General features: G+C 54.9%; 1 protein-coding gene across 1 annotated transcript in view; it reads right to left on the bottom strand.

The window, feature by feature from the left end:
• Positions 1-19,977, bottom strand: part of HDAC4 (histone deacetylase 4) — a 288,348-nt gene extending 268,371 nt beyond the window's left edge. Inside the window, exon 1 of the mRNA XM_081813268.1 lies at positions 19,946-19,977. The gene's annotated coding sequence lies outside the window, so the exon portion shown is untranslated. The remainder of the gene's footprint in view (positions 1-19,945) is intronic.
• Between the last annotated feature and the right edge of the window lie 7,164 nt (positions 19,978-27,141).

The following is a 27,141-nucleotide window of genomic DNA, read 5'->3' as shown; positions in this document are numbered from 1 at the left end:
GACATCTGCCTGAGCCCATGCCCACCCCTGGCCACCAAGGCCCTACACAGGTGTGGGCACTCATGCACACTCAATGCACACAATACCCCCACACAAACACACTCACACCCAATGGTACACACTCGCTGACCGCAGTGCACGCACGCTGTGCTATTCCTACAAGCTTCAATTGCGCTCAAGCAGGGCAGACAAATTCTGGGCAACAATACTTCACCCCATGGCCCCAAGGAAGGCACTGCCTGGTTCCGGCCCCCTTGGCAGAACCCTCTAGACAGCACTCTGGCCTGTCACCATGCCATGAAACAGGAGATGCGTGGTGGTGACCGTCCCAGCCCCAAACCCGAGTCCACTGCGGTCAGTAACGTGGCACTCCCCCTGGCACGGCCCGAGTGACCATACGTGGGGGACGGTTAAAAAACAGCAGGCAGGGGCTGGGGTGGGGTCACTGGAGGTGTCGGTCAAAGGCACAAACGTCCCGTTATGGGATGGACAAGCTGAGGACCTGAGGCACAGCACGGGGACGACACGTAGCAACATTGTGCTGGGCCTGGGAAATGGCTGCGCGCGGATCCTAAGTGCTGGCGGAGGCAGGAGATGACTTCAGGGATTAAGCTCATTCACGACCTGTCAAATCAGCACACTGCACCTTTCAAATATACACAGTCCTATCTGTCAACGATGCCTCCGTACACCTGGAAAGCCCAGCAGAGAGCACAGGGGTACTACACTGCTGTGACAAACCGCGACAGTGCAGACTCGTGGCCAGGTGGGAGGATCCTGGGGAACCCGGTTCCATGAATAAGCCCAAGGCAGAAGGTTCTTGCACAGCAGAGCACGGCTGCACCGGGCTGGCAATGAGAAGGCACCAGCGCCTCAGGGACCAGGGGCCTTACAGAGAGGGGACATCACTCCCGGTCAACTAGCTCCTCTGGGACAGGGACCACCTCCTCACAGCCCTAAACGGCCCGGGCTGGGCCACCACCTGACCCCATCCCCGTGAGCGCTCATGGGGCCAAGGACATGCCCCCCCACCCCGCGGAGCGGAGCCCACGGCGCCGCCTCCTAAGGACAGCCTGGGCCACGCTGCCTCGGTGCCACTCAACCCCAGCCCAGGTGACAGCAGCCTTGGATGGCAGCCACTCTTCTTCCAAATGTCTCCTTAGCCCCCTCTGTCTCTGGTCTCGTCTCTGAAAGCAGTTGCCTTCGGCACGGACCATGCTAGCCCGGGAAATCATCACCAGGCAGCTTGGCCTGGCCTGCGTCTGCCCCACCAGCACGGTCGGACGCCACCTGCGAACTGCAGGGCCGTGCTCACGTGCCAAAGCTAGAGTGCTAGCCCACAGGCCCCGACTCCCCGGCCAGCTGGTCCTGGGGCCCACGGCAGGTGTGGGAGGGCCGGAGAGACACAAGCAGGCCACATCCAGGGAAAAAGGGAAGACGCGGTGACATCAGATACGTTGGCAATTATCAATAGACAACAAGTCCCCAAACCCTTCTCACCTCAGCAAGTGCTCACGCAGTCCCCGGTCTGCCTGCGCAGGCCTCCATGCAGTTCCTAGACTTCAGCGCCAGCCCACCCCTGCACCCTCCGCATCCTTAGGGCGTCCTTCAGGGCCCGGTGCGCTGTGGCCCCTGGGCAGGAAGCCTGAGCCAGCCCGGCGCTCACCAGGTGCGGGCGACCCTGACTCCGCTCAGCTTCTTCTCCATCCACAACACTCTCCCTCCCTCACCCAGTCCCCCAGGCCTGGCCATGACTCCCTGCGGCCATGCTGAGCCCCCAGGCCAGGAGCTGCTCTTCCCCAGGGCTCCTCTCCCCTGCAGGGCCACTCAGGACCCTCTGACCTTTGACCTCCGGGCCCGTGCAGCCTCGGCATCAGTCTCAAGGAAGGGGGAAGACAGGATCATGGCGGTGAGCAAATTCAGCACCTGAACCAAGGTACTGACAGTTGAGGGGCATGGGGGACTCCGCTAAGCCCCCTCCCGGGCCTGGCTGCCAGGCAGCTGGTGTGGGAGAGGAGTTCGGACCAAAGGCTGCCATCTGGCAGGTGCGTGGCCAGGAGACCAGCTATGAAACAGGAGAGAGGCACGTGGGGTCGGGGAGGGGGCACGGGCCAAATCTGTGGCCCACGAGCCACACCACTTAGGGAGAGGGAATGACATGGTCAGGCTTGAGAACGCGGCACGCAGGCAGGGGGAGGAATGGCTGCAGAGCGCGGGCAACCCGCTCAGGGTCGTTCCCCGGGGGCCCTGTAAGTCACGGTGCACACGCATACACGTGTGTACACGTGACGTGCCACGTAACATCGTATTAACACGGAGGACACAGCAGGTTACACGTACTTCTATCTGCAATATATTAACACACAGTCCTTACACACGTCTTATATATTTGCATATGTGCATAATTACCGGATACACAAACATCTGTCTCTTCCCGTCTTTTCCTCCAAGGGTGCAAACGACAGGGCAGTCAGAGCCACCGACATTCAGAACACTAACAGAACTCATGTCTCCTGGGTACAGAGACTCAGCTCTGCAAGACAAAAAAGTTCTGGAGACTGGCTGCACAACAATGTGAATGCACGTAGCACGACCGGGCTGTACACGTAACACGGTTAAGACGGCACATCTGATGTTATGTGCTTCTTACCACAGCTACAAGTGGAGATTTTTTTTGAAAGCTAGATATACACACACACAAATTCAAAGAACTGCCCAAATGGTTTATTACAGGGCCTATTGCCCTTCTTTGTCCCCAGCTTCACAGAAGCAGGTGCCGAGTGGCTGTCGCTCTCCACGTAGGCCTGCCGTCCGTCTGAGAAATAAGGACAAGCGGCAGTTACCTTGCCCAGGGCGCGGCGGGCCCTCCCCGCGGAGCGGCGGGCCCCGTCCGCAGCACCTCCAGGTCTCGGCGGTGTCCGGACGGCTACGACAAGGACTGGGAGCGATGACACCCAGCTGCCCTCACACACAGCGGGACGTGTAGAGTGCACTCGTGGTGAGTGAGCTGTCAGCAGACACGTGACTAACACGCAAGGCTCGGAGGACTGACCCGGCCAGGGACTAAGGCGAGGGCGCTGCCTCCCTCTTCCCGCGCCAGGAAGCTTGCGCCCGGCTGGGGCTGGCGGGGCTGGCGAGGCTGGAGACAAACCGGCACTGGGTTTTAGCATATTTGGAACGTGTGATTTACAATTCAGCAATCCCCTTTCTTTTTATGCAGTCACTACCACACAAACATTCCTCTTTGTTGTCTCTAACTACATCTGCATGCAGAACACACTCGTGACAGGAAAATATAAGTTCTGGGGAATGGAAACCCGTTTTTCAAATGTGAAAGGGAAAAGAAAAGAAAGAAAAAGAGAGAAGAAGGTACATTTTGTTCACATGCAGAAAACGTAAATGAAAGTAGATTTCATTTCTTCACCCCGACCTGGTAAATGACGCTTGTAACTTGTCCCCAGTGGTTTCGAAATTACTAGCTGAGTTCTAGGAGGGCGTGGTGGGAACAAGCCCATCTTGGTCCAGATGCACGTCACTTACTTTAACCCTGCAAGCACTCTGCACTCGATGATGAGAGCCTCACCGGCGACACGACACTCGCCCTGGGTGAGAAGCCCTGGAGTAGCCTCTGCCTGAAAGGGCTTCATGAAGCCACCACCCCAGTTCCCTGGGACACACACGCTCCCTCAGCTGAGACGGGCTCCCTCGGCTCGGCACGCAGCTCCCGGGGCAGACCCGAGTGACGCAAAGCTCACACGGCCCCGCGGGGCGACAGACTCTGAATTCACCTGAGGTCCCCCGGATCTCCGCGCTCCTCGTGGCAATCAACCACGGCTCAGAATCACACCAACAGGAGCTGGTTTCCCAAGCTAGGCAGGGCACGCACCCACGTTAACAGATTAAAATTAGGCACCCTAATTATTAAACTGTCACTGTAAAAGCCGGAAATAACATTTTTTTAAATGAATAAAAGAATTAATGGATTTTTTTATTTGCCTGCCTTTGTGATACCCAGCCTGTCTCTTCTTATCAAGGCACTCATCAAACATGCTTCTGCCACATATGCACATTAAATCATTAGTACTTTCCCCAATTATAGTAACTGCTTATGTGTATGGCTGATCTATTCTCCCAATTTAGCCCCCTTAACATTGATGATATTGCAAATGCTTTAGTAAAACACACTCTCAGGCCGTACAAGAGAAATACTTTCCCTCTGTTCCTCCCTGATGTGTAACTGCAGGGCCAGACCGTAGTAGCCGACGTCGGTCATCCAGGGATTGGCCACAGGGCTCTCATCTTTAGGGGTCCAAGCTGGGCTTCCGCCCAGAGGGCCATGAGCAGGGGGTCTCCCAGACTCCTCCCCAAGGCCCCCACGGTGGGGAGAACCGGTGTTCCCATGGGCAGGTCGAGGCCAGGAGAAGCCAGCCCACCCCCCATGGGAGCTTTCTGCGACAGCTTACATTTTATCTAAAAACTCGGGTGTAATGTCCAGTCTGCCGCATAACACAACCATGTTCTATGCTCACTTGTTTTCCTATTGCGGCATTGTACATAACTGTCCAGCTCACTGGTTTCACACCAGCCTTCCAGTGCCCAGGAAGACACGCCCACTGCCTGTGGCCATACCCTCATCCCCGTGCCCTGCCCACCTCACTGCAGTGCCCTCACTGTCCTCGCCAGCCGGGAGGCCCCACGCTGCTCCAGGGCCCCGCGTCTTGTCTTCCAGTGAAGGGCACGGTCACGAAGTGGCCCCATCCTTCACACTTCAACTCAGAGGTCTGTGAGCCTGGGATCCGAAAGGAGGAGAACACCACTGGCTGCTGGGAGAGTGAGCGGGCTTGGAGAACAGGCCTGATGGTGCTGGGCCAGGGCAGGGACAGGAAGAGAGGTCGGGGGCCAGGAGAGCTACCTTCACACCCGGCTCCTCTGAGGACCCACACATACCCACACCAAGGACACAGTCCCCAGTGAAAGTTCATTTTCCAATCCCACAGGCTCACAGTTTGCCTGATAACTACAAAGCATTCCTTTCTGTCCCAAGTAAAACAACACCGCAAGGCCGGGGACCCAGGGTTCCAACATCCACTGCCGTGCCCCCCGGTGCCCAGAGCCAGCTGTGGAACTCCAGAAAACCGGCCGGTGCAGAGGACGGTCCTGGACGCCAGGAAACGGAGGAAAAGGGCCAGGCTGGGGGAAGAGGAGTGCAAAGTGCGGCTCAGGCCACACAGGCCTGCGGAGACTCCAGGGGAGAGCACAGGCCAGCAAGGACAGAAGCACCGCAGCGGAGGAAGGAAGCTGGGAACGGGACCCCGACTGAGAAAGGCCACGGGAAGATGAAGCACGTGAAAATCTGAGTGGTCCCTCTGCGTGACCGAGCAGGGCCCACTTTCACCTTTCAGAGCTGGGAGCCAAGAACGCCCGGGAGCAAGAGGCCCGCCCCTGCCGTGCAAAGTCAGAACAACAGTGGGCCAGCTGCACAGCAGTCTAACTTTCTAAAGCTTACACAAAACTCCCGGGTACATCAGCCTGCAGGTCAAGGAGCAAGAAGGCCGGGAGACGCTCCCAGCTCCTCCTGGTCCATCCCGAGTGCAGACCCTGACCAAGCAGGTGAGCCCGGGTGCAGGAGCCGGGAATGTGGGCGCTCCGCGCACGTCAGGCGGGGGGCGGCCACCTGTGGGAAGAGCCTCTTCCTGACTATCTCTCAGCAGCCCCGGCACCCTGGCTTTCCTGCCCAGCCTCTCGTGGGACTGGGGTGGTCACAGGCCCAAGGGCCCCTCCTGCTGTGGGAGGAAGCCCTGTCCCCAGCCCCCTGGGAAAAAAAAGCTCTGATCCAGGCCTTCGGGAGAAACACTGAGCCTCCGCTTCTCTGAGCCTGGGGCCTCCCGACCTCGTTCACACCATGGCGAGCAAAGCAAATGATCTTCACTCAGAACAAGGGGTAAGCAGCTGGGGGCTGCTCCAAGGACCCGGCAGGAGAGCAAGAACTGAAGGACTGGCTCATGCCGCGACCTCTGCACCCGCAGCCCCGCCCCTCGGTGGGAGGAGCTGGAAGGGAGAGATGGGCTGTGGGAATGGGTGGCCACACCCACCATCTGCTTCCTTCTGCTTCAACCTTAAGCCTGCGGGAAGGAGCCCTCCAACTCCACCGCAGCACAGTTCAGCAGCGGCCGAGGGTCGGCCCCAGCAACACACACGTGCCCGGCCTGATCCTATCCATTTCCGGCCCCGGGACTTCCAAAGGTCTGTGTGACAACAGCAGGACTCAGAGCCCCTGACTGTGGCCTCCTCATCTGTTCCTCATCACAAGGCGGGAAGAGGGCAGGGTCCAGAAGAAACGACAGTCAGGCTCAGGGACTGCAAGGATGTTGCGACTACACCTTCTGCCACTAGGGAATCGAAAGGGAGCCACCCTGCCGTCCAAAAGAGGCGGTCCCCTATCACTGTCCTGGAAGCCCAAGCAAGCCCCTGATGCAGGCACTCATAAGGCCCAGGGCGGGAAAGCCCAGGAAATGAGGTGGAGGCTGGTCCACGCAGCCAGGTAAAGGGCACGGATGGCAGAATCTGGGGAAGGGAAGCTGGATGCAGCCCTAGAGCCCCCACAGGCGAGGCAAAGGACCCAAGTTTTATTCTAGACAGTGGGAAGCCATGGACATCGGGGCAGGTGCGCCATGACTAGGAGACAAGGAAGGCTGATGTAGGCAGAATGCAGGCGAAAGACGGAAGACTGGAGACAGGGTCCCAGGGAGCACGCTTCGGGGTTAGGGTTAAGGCCACTGGCACGGAGAGCCAAATGCCATGAGAACAGGGAGCCAGGGACATGGCTATGAGAGGAATGGGGACCACAGGTGAGAGGGTCACTGCCAGAGCCAGCAAGAGTCCTAGCTCTGTGAGGAATACGGGACCCGGGCCCAACGCCATCCCTTAAGGTCTCATTGGCTGGCAGGCCAATGTGGACAAAGGAGCGTGGTCCCAGGGAGCAGGTGCCGTGGGTGCCCGGGGCAGCTGGAGGCTTCAGGAGCCGGGGGACCAGCTGGGCGACAGGCAGGAGCCCTCCACAGGAGGGTTCACGGGTTACTCCGACCACACCCGTGCCTGACCTGGAACATCCGCACACCAGAGACGGGAGAGCGCAGGCGCCTCGAGGGGTGCCGCAGGCACGCCAGCCCCAGGGGTGCCTACTGTGCCTCCTTAAGAAACACCCCTCGCGTCCAGGTGAGACAGACGCCTGTCCCGGGGGCCCACGGGCAAGGCTGGCCTCAGCTGTCCTTGCCCAACTGGACCCGGGCCCCTTTGACGGGACAGAGATCAAAATGCCTCCATGCAGAACTATAGTCCTGAAATCGCGGGCCGGACGTGAGCGGGTGGGGCTGGGAGGATGGCAAGCGGCGGTGGTGCTTACAGCTGGGGAAGTGGGTGAGAACTGCACGCTGTGGAGGGAGAATTTCATCACCCAACCGTCACCAGAGCACCTCCTTCCAGAAACTCTGCCATTCCTCATTAAGTGGTAGGTGGCCCAAGGCCAGTGGCTGAAGTCAGTCTGCAGGAAGAACAAGAGAGGAGCCGGACTCTCATACTCTCCACGTGCTCCTGTGTGTGTCCACGCCTACACGCATGCATGTGCATGTGTGTCTCTGTGCATGCGCACACATGTATGTCTCTTGCGTGCATACAGATGCACACATGTGGTGTGTCTGTGTGCATGCGTACATGTCTGTGTACACATGTACACGTGGGGTCTGTGCATATGTACATATGTACGTGTGTGCACGTGTGTTCCCGTGTCTCTGTATGTGCATGTCTGTGCGCGTGTGCATATGTGCATGCGTACACGTCTGTGTACACGTATACACGTGGGGTCTGTGCATACATGCATACATGTGTGTGCACATGTGTTCCCGTGGGTCTCTGTGTGTGCGTGTCTGTGTATATCTGTGTGCGTGCATGCACGTGTGTTGTGTGCAGGTGTGTTCACATATACACACGTGTGCGTGCACGTGTGTGCACGTGTGTCCATGCCTGTCAGCCACCTGGGCCATCCATCGCAGAACTGAACTGTGAGCTAAAGAGAGGGAAGACCGGGCACTGGTGACAAGGGGCCTCCATGAGGTCACCTGCTGAAGCAGCTGCCCTGCCCACAGGTACCAGTATGGCCACAAGCAGGGGCCGGAACATCGTCCACCCACCCAGACAAGAGGCCTCCACAGCTGCAGTCCCAGAATCCGCTGTCCAGCCGTGCAACTGCCCGGCAAGGACCACAGGGCCAGTCACCACCACCACCACCACAGAACCCAGGAAAGCCTCCCCCACCCACCTCAGGAAAACCTCTCTGGGGGAGGGGTGTGCAGGGCTGAGCTTCTCTGCCTCTGGCTGGGACCCTTCCACACCCGGGGAGATGACCGGGCCTAGGCCCCCAGCCAGCGGGGGTATCACACCAGTCCCACAGCTCGGCCAGGTCAGGGGCATCTTGTTCTGATCGTGCACAAAGGAAACAGGCCTGGACACATTGGGGAGAGGCCATGTTGCAGCCTGAACATAGCTGCACCAGGACACGCACCTGGACCCCTTTCTAAAATGCTGAGCCCCTCACCACTCTGCTTTTCTGACCCAGAAGTGCCTTGCAGACTGAGCCCTGCACTGCTTCCCTAGGGGCAGAGAGCCGTACCGTGCGTTCCAGGTAGTGCCTAAGGAACAAGGCATGCGCTGAGCTGGCTGCCTGGTTCAAACCCAAGCTGCCCACCATCCCACCACCCTGCCTCAGGGGTCAGCCTCCTCAAGCGTCGGCTGGGAGTATGTAAGGCGGAGAGCATTTAGTAACACCACAGTGCCTGGCACTAAAGAAATATAGCAGGATGCAGCTGGGCAGGGGTCCCTCCCAACCTGTAGGCACATGAACCTAAAGAAAGTCAACAGCATTTCTACGTGGCAGGCAGAGGAGATAGGCCACTGACCCCTGTATCTCCCATGATCACGACAACAATCCTCCCCAGTGGAGACTCGCATGCTCACTTTGCAGTTGGGAAAACTGAGGCACAGGGAAGCTGGGTATCTGACCACTGACACAGTGGAGGGTTGTGAAGCTGGGATTCTGCAACCCATCCATCTGCTCTCAAAGCTCATTCTCTGCAATGCACCCCTTGCTTGCAGAGAGGCAGATCTGATCGGTGATCCAGAACCACCAGGCCAAGTCCGCTTAGCTGGCAGGACTCGCCCCACCTTCTGAGGATACCCTCAACATGAATCCACCTCTGTGCTGGGCAGTAGAGCTAGCGTGGGCTCAACCCCTTCTAGGGCATCTTCAGATAACTGCCTTTGTTCTCCTGGGTTGCCTGGGAGCAGTGCCCTGAGGGCAGGGGGATCAGTCAGGAGAAAGCAGCCACAGGCGTCAGGAGACCCAGCCCCTGCCATCTCGTGGCCCCACTGTCCCCACTCCAAGGGCCTCTCCCAGGGGTGTCAGCATCCAGGCCGGCTGGTGGAGGGAGAGGATGGAGGAATCTCCCTGATGAAGCTTCTAGATCACCCTATGCACCTTGCCAGCTGGCCAGCTCCAGCCACATGCCACTGACTCCCAGGGCCTGGGGTACACCCAGTAGAAGGGCACCCAGGAAGGTCAGTGTGCCCCAGCCATCTGTTGCCACAGAAGTAAGTGCTGGTTAGTGCCTCATTTCTAGACCTCTGTGACCTCCATAGGGGGCCACTACAGGACCCCCTGAGATGAAATCTGTGTTCAGTATGGCACCTCACACAGCAACCCCCACAGAACACTGTTCTGGATCTGCTGCTAGGGCCACAGAGAGCAGGGGGCTCCATGGAGGATGCCGTCCACTGGGTCCCTCCTCAGCACCCATCCCCTCTCTCCCTCCTGCCATCCACAGCGATTTCCACACAAGGGAAGCGGACTCCTCAACCAGCTTCTGGAAGAGGCTGAGCCACTCTGCGTTCCATACCCCTGGCTGGTGACGGTTCAGAGGTGGACAGTGACCTCAGCCATACTGAGCAGAATAAATCCAAGACTTTGGTAGGGACAAATATATTCTCTTTCCTAGTGGCACAAACCAGGGTACATGCAGCCCAGAGAGCAGCTGGCTGGACCCTCTTAGGCGGGAAGCCGACTCTCACAAACAGGGGAAGGGAACAAGCCAGTCTTGATGATGTTGTGGAGGAACTGGATCAAGCCCTGCCTGAACTCTTCCTTCACCCAACTTTCTGGGAAAGCAAGTCAATGAATTCCCTGCAGCACACGGTACTCTGTGAATCCGCCACGGAGAGATCCCACCTGACGGACAGCTCCTGGAAATACCTTCCTGCTCAATGCTGAGAGCTGCTCACAAGACTCCCTTAAAGAGACTTTCCCATAATCCCAAGGAGGACATAATCTGGTCTCCTGTTTCCTAGCTCCTTCCTTCACGACAGACTACCTGGTCCTACAACAAGGTCAGAGCTGTTCCCCTGCATTCACACCCACAGAGCCACCCATGGAAGGCTGTGCCCACTGGGCACCAGAAGCACCCAGCCTCCAGTCGCCAAGCTCTTCACCACCCTCCCTGGGCAGCACTGCCCCTTCATCCCACAGCTGCAGCCCCTCCACCCAGGCCACGCAGGCTCCCTCGAGCCACAGGCACGCAGAATGGCCTTCTGACAGCACAGCAACATGGGGGCGGCAGGTGAGCCAGGCTCAGTCTGTAAGGCTCCCTGCTGGTGCGTGACCAAGAGCAGTGAAGAGAAGCGGAAAGGGGGCAAACCTGCCGCTGGACTTGCAACCTGCATCTTCGTGGTCCTGGGACAGCTCCCTTTTCCAGAATGCCAGGAAGCATCACGGACAGCAAAACCCCAGCATGAAACGTCCAACCACTTATGTTCATGGATCACCCTCGGGGCTGCAGACCTCGGCACCATGGGCCTGGGGACGAATCGCACCAACGTCAAGGGCCAGGTGCAGCAGGACAGCCACTGCCAGGCCCCAGCTCTGCATGCGGGTCACAGACGGGCCTCCAGGTCCCCGCCGCACACAGCAGCGCCCTGGGAGCTGCCGCTGTTCGGCGTGCAGTTGGCGGGGTGCCGCTGAGCAGTCAAGACAGGATCTCTGCAGGCTAAGAAACAGCCCCCACGAAGACAAAGACACACTGGCTCCCAAACACGACCAAGGTCCTCCGGGGAGGTGTTCACCCTGCCATGACCTCGGCAGACACAGGCATAGATGCCCTGCGCCGGCACAGGGACCTCGGGGAGCCCCGAAGTTATGTAAGGGACACCAAAGTCACCAATACTCCCCTTGCATACGACCACCTACCTGAGACCTGCCCGAGGAGAGGCGGAGGAGAGGGGCTGAGCCTTGGGGACAGGCTCCTGGGCCTGCAACAGCCCTGCTGGCCTCCCCTCCTACAGATACAAGGCAGCACCAGCCAGGCAACAAGGTCACAACAGTGAAGCTGGGATCTCAACCCACACCTGACTCAACACCCACGTCTGTCCTCAGCACTCCCAAGCCACAGAAAGCAAAATGTCTTCATCAGTGGAAACCCCTCCTGCTCACTCCAGGCCAATCGGCACCCGGGAAACAGAACCAATACCTCCACAAGTCGGACCCCGCCCACACCCACAACAAATCCATCCCAGGAGCCGACCCCAGAGCACGGTCCCATGGCAAGCCTATTGCTCAGCCTCATCTGCTAATTAAAAGAATTCTGGAGGCACGTGGGTGGCTCAGTTGGTTAGGGGTCCAAGTTGATTTTGGCTCAGATCATGATCTCAGGCTTGTGAGATCGAGCCCCACATTGGGTCCGTGCTGGGCGTGGAGCCTGCTTGAGATTCTCTCTCTCCCTCTGCCCCTCCCCCCCGAAAAAAGGAATTCTGAAAATAACAGTTTCCTCAAAATGCAACACGTTTAGATGAACATTATCCATTCCGACACAGAAAGACATTATTTGGGGACAGAGTTGGGGGTACACTTTACACTGTTGTTTTTTGACCCCATGTCCCAAAAGGTCAGCTCACCCCCTCAGCCCCACAAGGTGAGTGGACACTCCTCTGCTGGGGGCCCAATCCCGGCGAGGCTCGCGGCCACTGGGGGCCCGTGGAGGAGGGTGGCCCGGCGGCCAGCCCAGGCTTCCTTGGGGCATGCAAGAACACACGACAGGCGGGATGCTGCAGGTGCTCTGTGTGGTGCTATTTGCTGGGACCGGTCTTTTTCAGACTTCAGAAGACAAGGTTGTGTGGTTGTCCCCACGCTGACAAGGGGACGCATGAGGGCCGCCGCAAAACCAACAGGATGGCAAAGGTGAAAGGAAAACAACGTGCTTCAGAGAAAGGACTCACAAACAGACAGAGGTAAGAAGTGAGGTGCCCAGGGACGTGTTCTTCAGTGTGTCCCTCCAGCCTGGACAGCTGAGGTGACAACACAGCCCTTGTGCTGGCAAAGAGAGGCTTTCCAAGGAATGGGGACTGAAGCCACCCATTACACCTTCTTTGTGCAAAATCATACATAATTTTAGAGCAGACAGGGTATTAACCCAGGGCAGTGCTTCCCAAACAACCCCTCATGGCTCATTCTAAAGGCCCAAAGGGCTGAGGGCCACTGCCCCCTGGGAGTCACTAATCTCACTGCACGGCCTCGCCCCACGGGGTCGCAGACCCTGCTGGACGACTTTACCTCCTCTCGGTGCCCATGGTCCCAAAGGTGAAGTGGGGGTCAGGCTCATTAGAACACTCAAACGCCTCAGCCCTATGGGGCTGGAGCAGCAGGTGTAAGAGGGAGAGCCTCAGGCATCAATATGGAAGGACCCGAGCCCACCGCCATGATCTGCCCACCTGCTGGGGCCCTGCTTTCCTCCTGGATACTCTAAGGACACAGTACCTATAAAGAAAGCCCTTGCAGGGGCCAAGCGGAGCTCAGACTTAGCCTCTGACTTCCCACGTATAAAACCAACAGCTGGATTAGAGGCAAGCTCAGGTTCCTTCCAGAATGTTCTCTATGCTACTCCCACAGAGCTTGGGCGCTCACGGCTACTTCTATGGAGTCCTGGACCCAGAAGAGGGCTCTCAGTAACACAGGCTGAATGAGGGAAGGGCCTCCCATGTTCCCCTAGTGTGGGCTGCCCTCACTTCTTGCCCAGAGCCCTCTGCGCCAGCACCCCAGGCCAAGTACGCTCCAGAGAGGGGCCCCCTGGGGGCCTCACTGAGGAAGGGCGAACACCCACGTCCCCAACCATGTCGCCTCCATCAGGCTAGACAAGAGAAGCCAGGCGCCCGGCACCTCACAGGAATCAGAAAGAAGACAGAAACGTCAATTAAGCACAAGCAGACTGCATGCGTGAGCAAGTGAGGAAGTCCTTTCCGGGGACAAGCGCCGCCAGCCAGCCCCCTGGTTTGTCCAGCTCACCCTTCCTCACCCACTCCAGCCTTGGGGCCCTCACAGCCTGCTGCTGTGACCCCACAACTCTGGCTCTGGCCAAAAAACACCCCAACTCATCCAGGGTGGGCTCCCCAGCCCCCGGGCTCCCCACGACCTGGTGCACCTGTGTGGGCCCACGCCCTCCTCCTCCTGTTCCCACCAACGTCTCTGCTCAGGCGGCAGAGGCCAGGGCTTCCTGGTCAAGACTGGGGGGGAAAGGGGGCGCTCTGCATCTGCTACCGAGTCCTCCCAGTGCAGGGAGCATTGGCTTTTCAACGCCCTCTGACCTGACACTTGTACTTGGGTTGGGGACAGGCTGAGGATTTGCAAAATAATAACTGACCCAGTAGAAACTTTCAGGAAACGTGCTCCCAACCATAACCATCATGCCACTCCCGCACCAAAGAGGGCCCGGTGGGGGCCACACAACCGTGTCTTCTGAAGCCTGAAAAAGACCGGTCCCAGCAAACAGTATCATGCAGAGCAGATGCCGCTGCTCCCGGGGGATCGCTCAGCTCCATCACTGTTTGAGCGACACCCCCACTTGGAAGGCCGGCTCGGGCTTTCAGGCCATAAGAACTGATTTATTGTTTCAGGCTCAAACTTCAATCCAACAAAAGCACTTGACTCTCACAGACGGAATACTTCATAAACAATAGTAAACGCACACAGCCTAACAGCCACATTTCTGAACAGAGCAGACTACAAAATGTTTATATACGCACCCATATTAAGGTATCATATTAAACTTATGAGGTTAAATAAGAATTGACTGCATAATGTCATTAATTCCGACATGAAGCAAACAGGGGGAAATGTCATTAGCAAAAGCAGCGGCTAGCCCTCCAAGCACTAGAGCCCTGGCGGCCTGGCAGAGGACAAGCTATGCGCTGCTCTGCCTCCCCAGAACCCACTTCACTTGTATTTACGGCATCTACTTAAAAGCATGTAATCTCCAAAATCAGGACCAAGCAGTTTCCCGACTGAGGCGGGGAGGAAACGGGCAGTTCCAGAGCGCCGGCAGAAACAGGTGCCGTGAGCCCGAGGAGCAGGTCCCGTGCAGGCTCTCCAGCCAGGCCAACGGCCCGCCCCTTCCTCAGCCGCTCCCAGTCATTCCCAGAGCGCCTCCACCCCATGGAGCCCCCAGCGAGTGAGACAGGACCCTGAACGACAAAGGGCCCAAAGAGCTAATGATATTCCACGACTGGATCCTGTGAGGAAGGAGTAAAAAGGATGCTGGGCTCATGTGTATCAGGGGACTAAAGGATTAGCACGGATGAGGATTGGGGAAGGAGGAGAGTGGGGCAAGTGTGTACTGGGTCCCTGGGTTGAAAGGGGGCTTGCAAAGCAAAGCAGGCAGGGGGCTGAAGCTCAGCGAACAGGACAGGAGGCTGGTAAAACAGAGGCCAGGATCCGGCAGGCCTCCCAGGGTCCAAGAACAATGGGAAGCCATGACAGGGTTTCGAGCAAGGGAATGGAGGGGACAGATCGACTTCTGGTGGAGACCACTTAGGCTACCACTAGCAGCATGGACCATCCCAGGGCTGCCCAGACCCAGGAAGCCAGCTGCCCACGAGGAGAGCTTACAGGTGAGTCAAGGAAACAAATCCCCTAAATTCTTCTAATGCTAAGCATATTTATCAACTTCCCAAGGACCTGGTTTTTCTCCTTTATAAATAATGAAGTTGAAGAGTGTTTTTCCCCCAGTGGCAATACCAGGCTTAAAAAAAAAAAAGTATTACTATTAAAAGTAATACACGCTCAGAGCAAAAATGTACACACTACCAACATCTATGAAAAGTCAAGAGAGTCCCTCACATCCCATTTCCCTGATACCCCAGAGGACCACCGCTATCACTTTAGAGACCCAAGTAGTTAAAAAATAAATAAAAAAGGGACCCCTTGGGTATTACTGCTCAGGACCTACTTTCTCAATACACTGCACACTTCTGATCTGTGAGCCTGTGCATCCACATTCCACAGGATGAAAATACCAAAATGTATTTAATAAGTATTGCTTTTACAAATAATGTGGTGATGACCTCCTGTACATATCTGGATATCTAAGCACCTATCATATTCTTTCCTAAGAATAAATCGTCCCAACAAGCAGAATTGCTGGGATTGGAGAAATTACCATTTAAATTTTTGACACATAAAACTTTTCTGGAGAGTAATTAAGTAATTACGATTTGCTCTCCAGAGAACAAATAATAGTAACAGCCAACAGGTACACTGTGCTCACTATGTGCCAGGCCCAATTCTAAGCACTTTCCCCATAATAATTTATTTCGATTTCACAGAAATGATAGGAGATAGGAATTGTTATCCCAACCAACAGGAGTTATCAAACCACCTTTGCTGATATGATGGGCATAAATGGGATCTTTCACCTGAAATTCTCTATTAATAAAGCTAAGCTTTTTACATTAGCTACTGTAATTTGTACTACTTATAGGCTTTGCTCATCTTATAATAGGGATGCTCATCCTTTTCTTATTGGTTTGCAAAAGCTCTTTACATATTGGCTATTAAGCTCATATAGGCACATCTTGTTATATATTTTTTCTCTCGTTGTCTCTTAACCTCACTTATGGAATCTTTTGCCAAAAAGAATTTTCTTTAATTTTTATGCTGTTAAATCTGTCAGTATTTTATCTTTAAGGTTTCTGGCTTGGTGTTACAGTAAGAATAGATCAAATTGGTAGTTTTTCAAAGTTTTTGGCCCTTAGAATGCTTTCGTCCAATAAAATCTTCCAAGGAAATCCTGCAGACAGAACAGTTAAGGCCAAAGTGCATTGGTTGAAATGGACGTGGAGCCCAAGGTGCCCTCCACCATCCTCCCCGACCCCCAGGCAGGCTCAGAAGATCCAAGCACAGGATGCAATGACCACCAGCCGAAACGATTGTTAAGATCCCTCCCAGTCCTACAATGCCACACACGTGACAGCAGACGGCATGAGAAAACCTGAATTACTTCCCAGACCCTACTGAACCCAAAAGATATTCCCAACGGTCATCTTCTCAAAGAGGCTCTGCCCTCCCAAATGCCTCAGCAACACTGAACTTCAGCTTCCAGAGGCACGGCAGAGAGGGAATCAGCTTGCTACAGCCAGGAGAACCAGATGCTCCACTTCCACTTCTCTCTCGGGTTCCTCCTCTGCAAAATGGGCAAGTAGCAGCCACTTCAAAAGGCTGCGGGGGAGATAAATGGGATATACACGGCAAGTACTTACAACAACATGTAGCCCCAAGCAGGTGCTCACTAAACGTTAGCTACTGGTCTGTTATGATCACTAGTGGTATGATCTGCTCACTAGGAAAGACATTCTGGTGTCCACACTGACTGAGGCAGACGGTGAGTTGTCCCAATGTTACATGGAGGATCACAGTAGAAGCAACCCGTGTAGGGCCCTGGACCTTCCTTCCAGGACATGAAGTAGGAGGCATGTCACAAAAGGCATCCAAGCAGCCACAGATGCCCCAGCCCACCCCGCACCCCTAAAGAGACCCCCAGAAGAGAAAACTGATCTTTGGAAGAGAACTCACAGATCTTACTTCAGGACCTTTTTTCCCAAAAGGAACACTCTGTAAACATATGCTGTGAAGGTCCGTGAAAATGCAGCATCAATTTTGACGTGGAGCCCTTCATCTGACTTAAACCAAAAGATGCTACACCTTTCTCTGTAGTCAAGTCAAGTCAAGACCAATGGCCCTGAGCCCACTGCACACCCCAGCATACGCCAACTGTCTGAGATGGAAACCGAAACTCCCTCCCAACTTGATGCCTGCCCCCTCCCACCCCAGGATCAATGGGGGGCTGCTCCCAGCGGGGACAGGGACTCGCATTCTGACGAGAAGAGCAGGGGCTCAGGCCCAGCTTCACAGGCTGCAGAGCAAGGGCAAAATCCGAAGCTTACACACACACACACACACACACACACACACACACACACACACAGGGAGGCTGGGCCGGCCCATATCCCCAGCTGCAGTCATCGATTCTGGTCCAGGAACGCAAGCCTGGCCACAGCCTGTCGCCCGCGGCCTCCCGGCGCAGCAGTTGTCTCTCGTTCTCCGCCGTCTCCCCCGCTCCCTACATCAGGTATTAATCTATTACTCAGGGCAGCTTCTGAGCGATGAAAGCCCAGCCGTTTTCAATAGAGAACAGTATGGCCGGATTCTACAGGAGTGATGAAATGTTTCTTCTGCTCTGGCAATTAAGACGGCACAAAGTCGCCTTTCCTCTGGTGCCACCCCCAACATCAAAGGATGAGAAATTCAAAGCCATTCATGCTGCATTGAAACCTCACAATGAAGCTGGGAAATGGAAGTCGATTACTGGGCATAAATATGCAGTAGTTAAAAGGAAAGAGTTATAACGAAATTAAACTGCAGCAACCCCACAACGTGTGGAAACTTCCAGAACTAGAGTCCTCCTGGTAAACACCAAGAGGGGCAGCCTTATAAAGCAGGTTTCTGACCGCTGAAAGTCAAGATCGGCCACTCCAGATGCACATGGCCAGGGTGCCACGCCGCTGCCGACCTTGCTACGGCAACAGCCCCCAAGGCCTCTGAGAGCATGGTATTTGGACAGTTTGATTTTGCGGGGCTGTGAAGCTGCTGACCACAGAACATTCTGGCTCAGGGCTGCTTTGGCCACATCTGTCCTTGGTCTCTAGGCCATCCAGGCCTACTGGAGTCCACAGTCATCCGCCCGCCCCCCCCCATGTGCCCCCCCAGCCCCAGGGTTCCCCCACTGCCAGCTTGCAGGAGAATGAACTAACCCTAAAGAGGGCAGTGTTACATCTGCCTGCTGCATAAATCCTGCTCCTCTTCTGATTGATTACCCCTCTCTTTAGGAGGGTATTTGATCTTTAAAATAAAAGCCCAGAACACAGAACGCTATAGAAGTCTTACAATGTGTCAGGGTGTGTGGTTTTAAGGCAGGAAAATACTTCCCTCCCACACAAATGTGAATTCTGGGGAAAGATGCCACAGATCCAAGGGAGTAGAATATCTGGGAAAGCTTGATCAATCTTAAAAATAGATAATTGAACACAGATTTTAGAATTCTCAGGAGCTACCTGAAAAAAAAAATTAAATCTTGCCTATTTTTGATATCCAAAACTCCATTCTGATGAAACTTCTAACAGGGTGGCATTTTGCATTTCCAATTATAATAGAGTAATTGTGTTGCCATAGTTACTGCAAAATTCTGCAATAACTTTTGTTGCTTTGTAATTGCTGGAGTGTATATTCGTGTACAAGCAGCTGAGTTTTCCTGATTCGATGCCTCTCCTTCCTCTCCCCGATCACCACCAACCACCACCTTCCCTGGCTCAATTCTGAAACCACATCAGTTTCATAGGACGATCCCTAACGTAATGCGCGGAATTATCACAGGCAATTAAAACTCCAAGCAACCACGATCATATTACAAAAGAAAAAGTGAAACCAGGCCAAGGTGCAAACCCACCAGCATTCCCCGAATCCCGCTGGGCTGGCGCTGGGTGAGGGCTGTTTACATGTTTACTCCCAGGCCTTCCATGCTTAGGTGGTTTGTGGGAATAAACAGAAAAGCCAGAGTAGAGCAAAGAGAGGAAGCAAAGTAACTGCTCAGGCCCCGTCCTCCGTCACCGAGGGCAGGCAGCGCTGCTCTCAGCAAGCAATTAGGTAGGTCTCTACAGTAATGCAATTAAGATTTAGTTAAGAAAGTCATTAGTTTTAAAATAACTGAAGTTTAATTTCTGCAACGCTTTATTTGAAAATTGTGTCACAGCGGGTCAATTTACAACATGCAATAAAGAAAACACTCATATCAGCTGCTGCAAGTTATTACAAATTTTTGATGTGCATTAAATGAGTACACTGGGTTCCACCCCCGGCCTTTCCAACTGATACGCGCGGTCTCGTGCTGTAACAGTGTCAAATATTTCAACGTTAAATGTAAATACGAGATAATTTGCTTATAATCCCGTGGTGTGTTTTTGCAATGCCGGGAGACGCGGCTCCCACCATCTGGGCAGGACGGGGCCACATCCCGGCCTGTGGAAACCCTGCAGGCACCCAGCCGGGGTCGCGGGCAGCACCCCCACCCCTCCCGTCACGGACCGGGGCACCAGCGCCGAGAGCCCCGGGGAGGGACGTTTTTCTGCAAACTCACAGCCCTGGACAAAGTTACATAAACGGCGCCGGCCCGACTCCGGGCGCCCCCGGCCCACCTGCCAAGGGCTCGGCCTGGGCGGGCGCCCGGCGCGTGCTCCCCCCTCCCCCCCGGAGGCCAGCCGGCCGTCCTGGCCGGGCCTCAGCCGCCGGGCTGCAGGGAAGGGTCCAGGACGGGCTCGGGCTCCCGCTCCGGAAAACCCACGGGCTGGGCGCCACGCGCGGCCTGGCGCACGGGCCGGGGCCGGGGCGCGGACCCGGGCGTCCACCTGCCGGGCCGGCGGCGAGGGGGGTGGGGGGGCGTGGGGCCGGCGGCCTGCGGGCCGAGGGGGGGCGGGCGGGGGGCGGACAATGGCCCGCGGGCCGGGGCCGGGCCGGGGCTGCGCTTACCGCGGCGGCGGCGGCGGCGGGGCGGGCGCTCTAGCCCCGCGCGGGCGCTCCGAGCCGCATCTCCTCAGCCTGCGCCGCCACCACCACCGCCGGCGGCGGGCGGGCGGGCGCTCGGGCGGCGGCGACAGCGGGGACGCGGCCGCGGCGCGCCGGGCCCAGGCTGCTGAGACGGCGGCGCGGGCGGGCGGGCGCGCGGGCTCGGGCGCGGGCGGCGGCGGGGACGGTGCTCCGCGGCGTCGGCCCCACAACCTCCCCTCCTCATTCACAAAAAATTGACCCACGTTGAACCATGATGCCGCTCCCCCCTCCAGCACGGAGCCGGGCGCCGATAGGCCACGGCCGACGCCCGTCAGCCGCCCCGGCCCCGCCCCTCAGCCGGCGGCTCTGCAGCCATTGGCTGCGCCAGCCTTGCATCACCTCCCCTCCCGGGCCCCTCCCCCCTGCCCGATTTCTAACGACGAGATCGTCAATTACGGCTCGGCCCCGCCCTCCGGCCGCCCTCCCTGGCCGCCCGGCCGTCCTTCCATTGGTCCAATGGGGCCCCGGGTACCGCCCCGTGTGCTCCCGCCCCCCGTCCCGCGGCCACCAACCGCCAGGCCAGACGCCCTACAAACGGCAGGGATGCTCCACCTCTGCCCGCCTTCCAGCACACGTCCTGGACCCCACTGGCTGCCCGAGATGCCAGTCCTAGGGGGCGGGGCGACCAAAGGACGCTTCAGGCGCCAGCCGCTGGGCGCTTCGCGGTTGAGAAAGCGCAGGGAGCCGGGCGTGTTGTGATTGTAAACGTGGGCCTTCGCCCTGGCGCGCTCCATTCCGCAGCCCCGAAGAGCTGTTGTGCGCCGGCCTAGTGGTCGGGACCGCGTGCCTGAGCGCCTACCGGGCGCACACTTAGGCGCAGGCTGAGGCAGGGGGCCGATCGGGCCTGGCCGCGGCCTCCATCTTGGGTACTAGCGGCGGTCACGTGGTGCGGCGTGCTCCCAGAGACTCACGGGCGGCGCGGAGGACGAGTGCGCAGGCGCGGCGGGCCCCGCCCTGCCCCGCGGCGGGAAGGCGACCTCCGGGGTGGAGGGCGCCGGCCGGCTGGTCTTCCCGGGGTGGGGGCGCGGCAGGCGGTCCGCCGCGCCTGCGCCGCGGGCGAGTCGTAGGGCGTGCGTTGGTCCGGGTCGGCCGGTCCCCGCAGAGTGCTCCGCGCTGAGAGCTGCCGGGTCGGGGTACTTTGGGCTGTGTCGAGTGGCCGCTTCGAGTCCCGCCGGGCCCTGGACACCCCGCGGGCTGTCGGTCGTTGGGCGCGCAGGGTCCCCGGCCACCACCCCCGACCTGCGGCAGTGGACTCAGCAGCAGTGGACTTGGCCTTGCCGCGTCGGCGCGCCTCCCGCTCTCGAGTCGCGTGTGTCGCCCAGCGGGAAGGAGCAGCTGCGGCAAGTGTGCGGGTGCCCCCGGGGGCCGGGCGTGCACACCTGCGGCCGCGCTGCGCCGGCCTCGGACGGTTCAGTCTGTGACGCGCTTTCTCGAGTGAAGGTGCGGGATGGCAGCTGTGTCTTCATGAAAAGGGCTCTACAGTTAGTTTGCGTCCGTAAAACTTCGTACCTGGCGGGATACTTTGAAACCTGTCCAGATGTTGCAGAACCCAAACTGGTGACTCCAAAAACTTGAGATCTCAATCATCAAATTTTGTTAAATACGTTAAATAAAAACTTCCTTTCCTAGAAAGCGGAATCTCGAGAGATCATTTAACTGAATCCAAGGTGTTTTGGTTTTTGTTTTTTCCTTCAAGTGCCAAAATGTCCTTACTGTTGAGGCTCTGCTGACATGCACCTGGACCCTGGGATCACACTGAAGTGCACGTGAAGAGACACAGGGGGGTCCCGTGCAGCAGTCACGTGAGCCAGCTTCAGCCCTTGGTCGTGACAGAGAAAACTCTACGGAGGAGTCGCAGGCAGTGATTAGGTCATCGGGAATCACCTGCTGGATGAGAGGAGGCCAGGGCAGGCCTGCGCTGCCCCACCATGGGCTCCCTCCATGCCCGTCATCACCTAGCAAAGGCTGATACCCTTCACTCACCCACTGAAACCTCAATCTTTCCAAGCTTTATGGCCCAGATGCTTTTTCAGGAGAGAAGAGTAGCTTTTCTGTTGTAATGAAAATCACTGCCTTATGGTATTTTATTTGTAGTATTGAAGAACTGGTTGGGGGGAGGGGGGTTCTGTCAACGCTCCAGAACTTAAAATCCGAAAACAAGTCAGTTTGATTATCAATCTTAGGATAATCCTGGAGACGGACAGAGGTGAAATCTGATGGGGTGTCTGTGACAAAGCTGGCCTGTGGGGTGCTGGCAGAGATGTGTTTGCTTATTTTGAGGGCCTTTCCTTTTAGAAATGAGCAGAGATTGGTTTAATGTTCTTGACCATTGACACCCAGAGGAAAACATGTAGCTATGTCAGTAAAAATTGAGTTTTCAAAGTGCAAAGGCACAATTTTACAATATTTTAAATATATTGAGATAAGTAATGATTCGAAAACCTTGGGCATTCGAAGTAGAAATGCCTATCCTAAGATAGCGTAACTTTGAAGCAAATGAATGGTGAATTGCAGGATTTTAAAACCAAAGACATAGCTGAAGAAAATTACCTCTAGTGACCTGACTGATGACAGAAGAGGTACATTTATCAAATGTTCATGTAAGGTGAGACAGAATCTGGGGCTGAGTGATATTCAGACGATAAAAATTGAGTTACAAAGTTGTTTCATGGATTATTAAAAGTATACAATAATCAGAAAATGCAGGGGAAATTCATACAAGCCTAGTAAAATTAATTTTACAAATACAAAATAAGAGATACATGCCTGGAGAAACAGTCACATGGAAGAGTTCCGGGGTCTAATCCGAGGTGGGATTAGTGGAAAGATTTGCATTCCGAGGGATGCGTAGTTGCATTGTGATGTGCCAATGAGCCTCCCCTGCAGTTCTGAGAGCTTCTCCAAAGAGCGAGGCAAGAACCCCACTCACCTTTTCTGGAGAAGAACTTGGGAGCCTGAGCAGCTGTGTCTGCTCTTGGTCTCTGAGGGAATGTCTGGTTGAAGGAGACCATTTATGGCCAGTAAGAAGGATTAGGGCAGTAGAGGTGTGCACAGAGAAAGGAAGGTCTCTAACACTGAAGCCGAGGGGGAAGGTGGAGTAACAGTCCAAACACCAGGCAACATCCACTTGGGGCTTCATACAAAGGCATTTTACAGAGAGTCCCAAACTCAAGAGCGTTTCGTTTCAGAAAGAAAATGAATCCCAGTGTTAAGTGAAGGAAACAAATCTTTCAATCAAAAATAAAAACAGCCCCAAAGACTCAAATAAAAAATAAATAAATCTAGAAGTTCAATAGAGTAGCCAATTATACAAAAAAAAAACAAAAAAAACAGTAGCTTTCAGATGTACATTCAATCAATAATTATAAATGCTACTATTTATCGAGTTTTGCTATGTGGCAGGCATTGTGGTTAGCACTTTATGTGCATTAGAAAAACATGATGGAAAATTGCCAATCACATTAGCAAAAGAACATTTTAAATACCTACATGTAACATTAAACCCCAGTGGAACTTCATGGCACATGACAAATGGTGGAATCGTTCACCTGGAAGAATAAACATTTGAGAACAGTCAAAATAAGAAGAGTAATGGGGGGGGGAAGTGCTCCCAGAAAACAGAACCTATCATCGAGGCACCATAATGAAAACAACGTGGTACTGGCCAAGATCAATGGAAAGTCACAGAATGTAAAGCAGCAGCCCCAAGCTGAGATGTGGCCAGCACGTGTTCTGTCTGTCCCAGCTCCTCCTCCTGGCCGGCCCCTTTCCAGGCTGGTCAATGCCTGTGTTATAGCAACTGGCAAGCATTTGAACATCTTCCCTGTGAGGATTTAAAATACATAAAGGTGGCTTCTCAAATCAGGGAGAAAGCAATTGGTAAGGGCACCTGCTAATCATCTGAAGAAAAGAGTATAAAAGTTGGATTCCTACCTCATCAGATGAAGATTTAAGTATTGAACAAGACAAGCCATGAAAGTACTAAGAAAAATCTGTTGGTGGACATTTCTATAGGATTAGAGAATAGAAGGAATACCACCAACAATTGTACAGGGAAATACTAATAAATTTGACTATGTTGCAGGTAAAATTTGAGGTATAGTCAGCCCAGTGATGGGTATTGAGGAGGGCACGTACTGCATGGAGCCCTGGGTGTTATACGCAAGCAATGAATCATGGAACACTACATCAAAAACTAATGATGTACTGTATGGTGACTAACATAACATAATAAAATAAAATTTTTAAAAAATAAAAATAAAATCAGCAAAGAAAGATAAGTTTCAAAGGTGGCATATTCATACAAGGGAGTATTACCCAACGATAAAAGAGAATGAACTGCTGAGACAGATGAATGAACATCAAAAACATCATACAAGTCCCATACAAAAGACTATCTACTATATGACTCCATTAATATGAAATTCAGGCACCAGCTTAAAGGATCTCTGGGATTAGGAATCAGAGGTCTGGTTCTCTCTGAGGGTGTGGGTGGGGAAAACCCAGCAAAGAGAACTTCTCAGGCCAGGGAGATGATCCACATCTCTATGGGGGTGCAAAGCACACTGGAGTAAAGAGGTATCAGAACTCTTTGAATTTAAGAGTTGTGCCCTTCTTGGGGAGATTTTACCTCAAGGGAAAGAAATAGTGGAGGCAGCAGCTACCCCAGTGTGTGTGTGTGTGTGTGTGTGTGTGTGTGTGTGTGTGTGTGTGTGTGTGTGGAGGGGGGGCAGGGATGGAACCTCCCGATGCATCCAAAACATAAATAAGTGTAAGAGATAAATGACTGGAGCTGCGTATGTGCATCATGTTGCATAAAGGCTTAATCTCCTTCACAGTGAGAGGGCTTTCAAGCTGACAATGAAGCGAACACCACAGAGGCAGAGACATGAACAGCACACACAAAAGGAGAAATGCCCAATAAACATGACTAAACGTTCTGTTCCCTAATAATAAAGGAAATAGGACAGCTTATTTATAAGAGCATATGTGGAGGAATAAACACTATTACACGTTAACAGTGATTGTCAACTCGTGGAAACTTTGAGACAGCCACTTAAGGAGACACGGATAGAAAACCTTAACGTTTCGCATGTTCTTTCACCTACTGATTTCACTTACAGAACTTCATTCTAATGGAATAAATATCGATGTTGATAATGATTTAGCTAAAAAGATTCACAGCAACAATGATTGCAAGATACACCAATTTGTGTACATAACCATACAGAAATATGAATATCTATCTATCTATCTCCAAGTTTCCAAAAATAGGAGAGTTAATATCATGGAAAGAAACCCACATTAGAGTTTTAAGTGAAAAGGAAGACTATAGAACCTCATTACAGCATGGCACAGTCTTTATAAATGAAAACATTTATAGACGTAGAAAAGACAGGAAGATGCCCATCAGAATGTTCCCAGTGCTTCCTTCTGAGTATGCAGGGGGATGAAACATCATTGTTCTCTTTTTGCTCATCCCAGCTTTCTCAGTTCCCCAGTGAGCATGGATTACTTTTGTATAAAAGAGAAATCTCTGAAAGGATCTGAAGTGAACTAAGGAAGCTGTAGGGCGAGTAGCTGAGGGGGTCAGTTGGCCGGTCACTGGTGTGCAGGGCTGTCGGGCAGGTGGGGAGACACTCTGCCAAGTTCAGATGGAGGCAGCAGAGACGAGTCAGGGTAGGAACAGGGGAAGCAGCCGGTATGAAGCTCCTGCCACCCAGGTTCCGGGCCTGGAGCCTCGATGAGGTGGAGCTGACCTTGACTGGGCAGACAGTCAAGAGCTACCAAAGATGACGGTCTTGTTTGTTTTGTTTTCATCTGTTATGTTTTTTGAGATAAAACGATGAGGTCATCAGCATATGGGAAGGAGCTGAGGTCCAGAGGTGATGAGACCAGGGAGGAGGGCCAGGTGTGAGCAGGAGGGAAGGTGTGGAAAGCGGTGCAGAAAGTGGGCCACGCCTGGAGGCCAGGCCACCAGGGATGCTCTCAGGGAAGCAGCACACTGAGGGAATGAGAGGTGAAAAAGTAAGTTTGAGCAGACTTGTGTTTTGAGGAATTTAGCTGCAAAGTGTCTTAGCCTGCGTCCCGCACAGCCGAAGTCACGCAGGGCTTGGGAGTGTGATCCCAGGGGCAGGAATGATGGCTTGGCGAGTTAGAGACGCGACAGGCAGGAGGGAGGGCCAATGCCAGGCTGCATAACCCAGCTGGCCAGAACTGTCCACCTGGGGGAAGGAGTTGGGGTGGGGGCGTTGAGTCAGGGTTAACCCCCTGGGTGAGAGGTCCCCACACTTGCAGGTCTGGAGCACACAAGTCTGAAGAGAGTCCCAGGAGCAACTACCCTGAGCATCAGAGAAATTCTGGGGCAGGAGACCAAAGGCACTTAGGCCAAGCCAGGAGCCTTGGGGGGCGTCAGCAGAGCCCCCGCAGCAGTGGCTGGGATGGGAGGGCCCACTTCAGAACTGCAAGTCCGCGCCAGGCAGGCAGGCAGCCGAGAGGCTAGGGTCACCCATCATCCTGGTGACGTTGCTTGTGGCAGCCCCTCAGACCCAAGGGTGTCTGGCTGTGGATGATAAACCACATGGTCACCCAGGGAGCCAGGAGGGGAAGACGTGGAGGAAGGATTGTATTTTGTCCCCATGCAGGAGACTCCTGCATATCAGTGGCCCGAGGTGGCCCCAGAGGGCAACCTGGAAGAGGGGACGGGAGTGCCAGACCATCCCTAACATGTGGTCCTGTGGCAAGGGGCTCGGGCAGGTGCCCACATCACATGTCCCCCCTTGCTCTGTAACTGGAATTTCCAGTCATTCCCCTCCCCTGCCATGCCACCCCCTTGGCCCTGGCTTGTCCCCTTTCTCTTCCTACCTCTGGCTCCATGACACACCTGAGGGTGCTTTACTTCCACACTCTGGCCACCCCAGCCCACTGTACTAAGCTCTCCCCTCTCCAGCACCCTCAGCTTCCTTCCGCCCTGAGGGTAGCAGCCCTGTGGTGCCAGCTACCTTTGGAGGGATGGGCTGAGGAAGGGGCCCCTGCATGGGTTCACGAAACAGGTTCTGGCCGTTTGGACAGGGACTCACGGGCCCCAGTTACGTGGAGCAGGACCTAGAACAGGGAGC

Source organism: Leptonychotes weddellii, chromosome 3 (genome assembly GCF_054177405.1).
Source record: "Leptonychotes weddellii isolate Sample4059 chromosome 3, ASM5417740v2, whole genome shotgun sequence".
NCBI classification, from domain to species: domain Eukaryota; kingdom Metazoa; phylum Chordata; class Mammalia; order Carnivora; family Phocidae; genus Leptonychotes; species Leptonychotes weddellii.
This window is presented reverse-complemented; position numbering and strand designations above follow the sequence as displayed.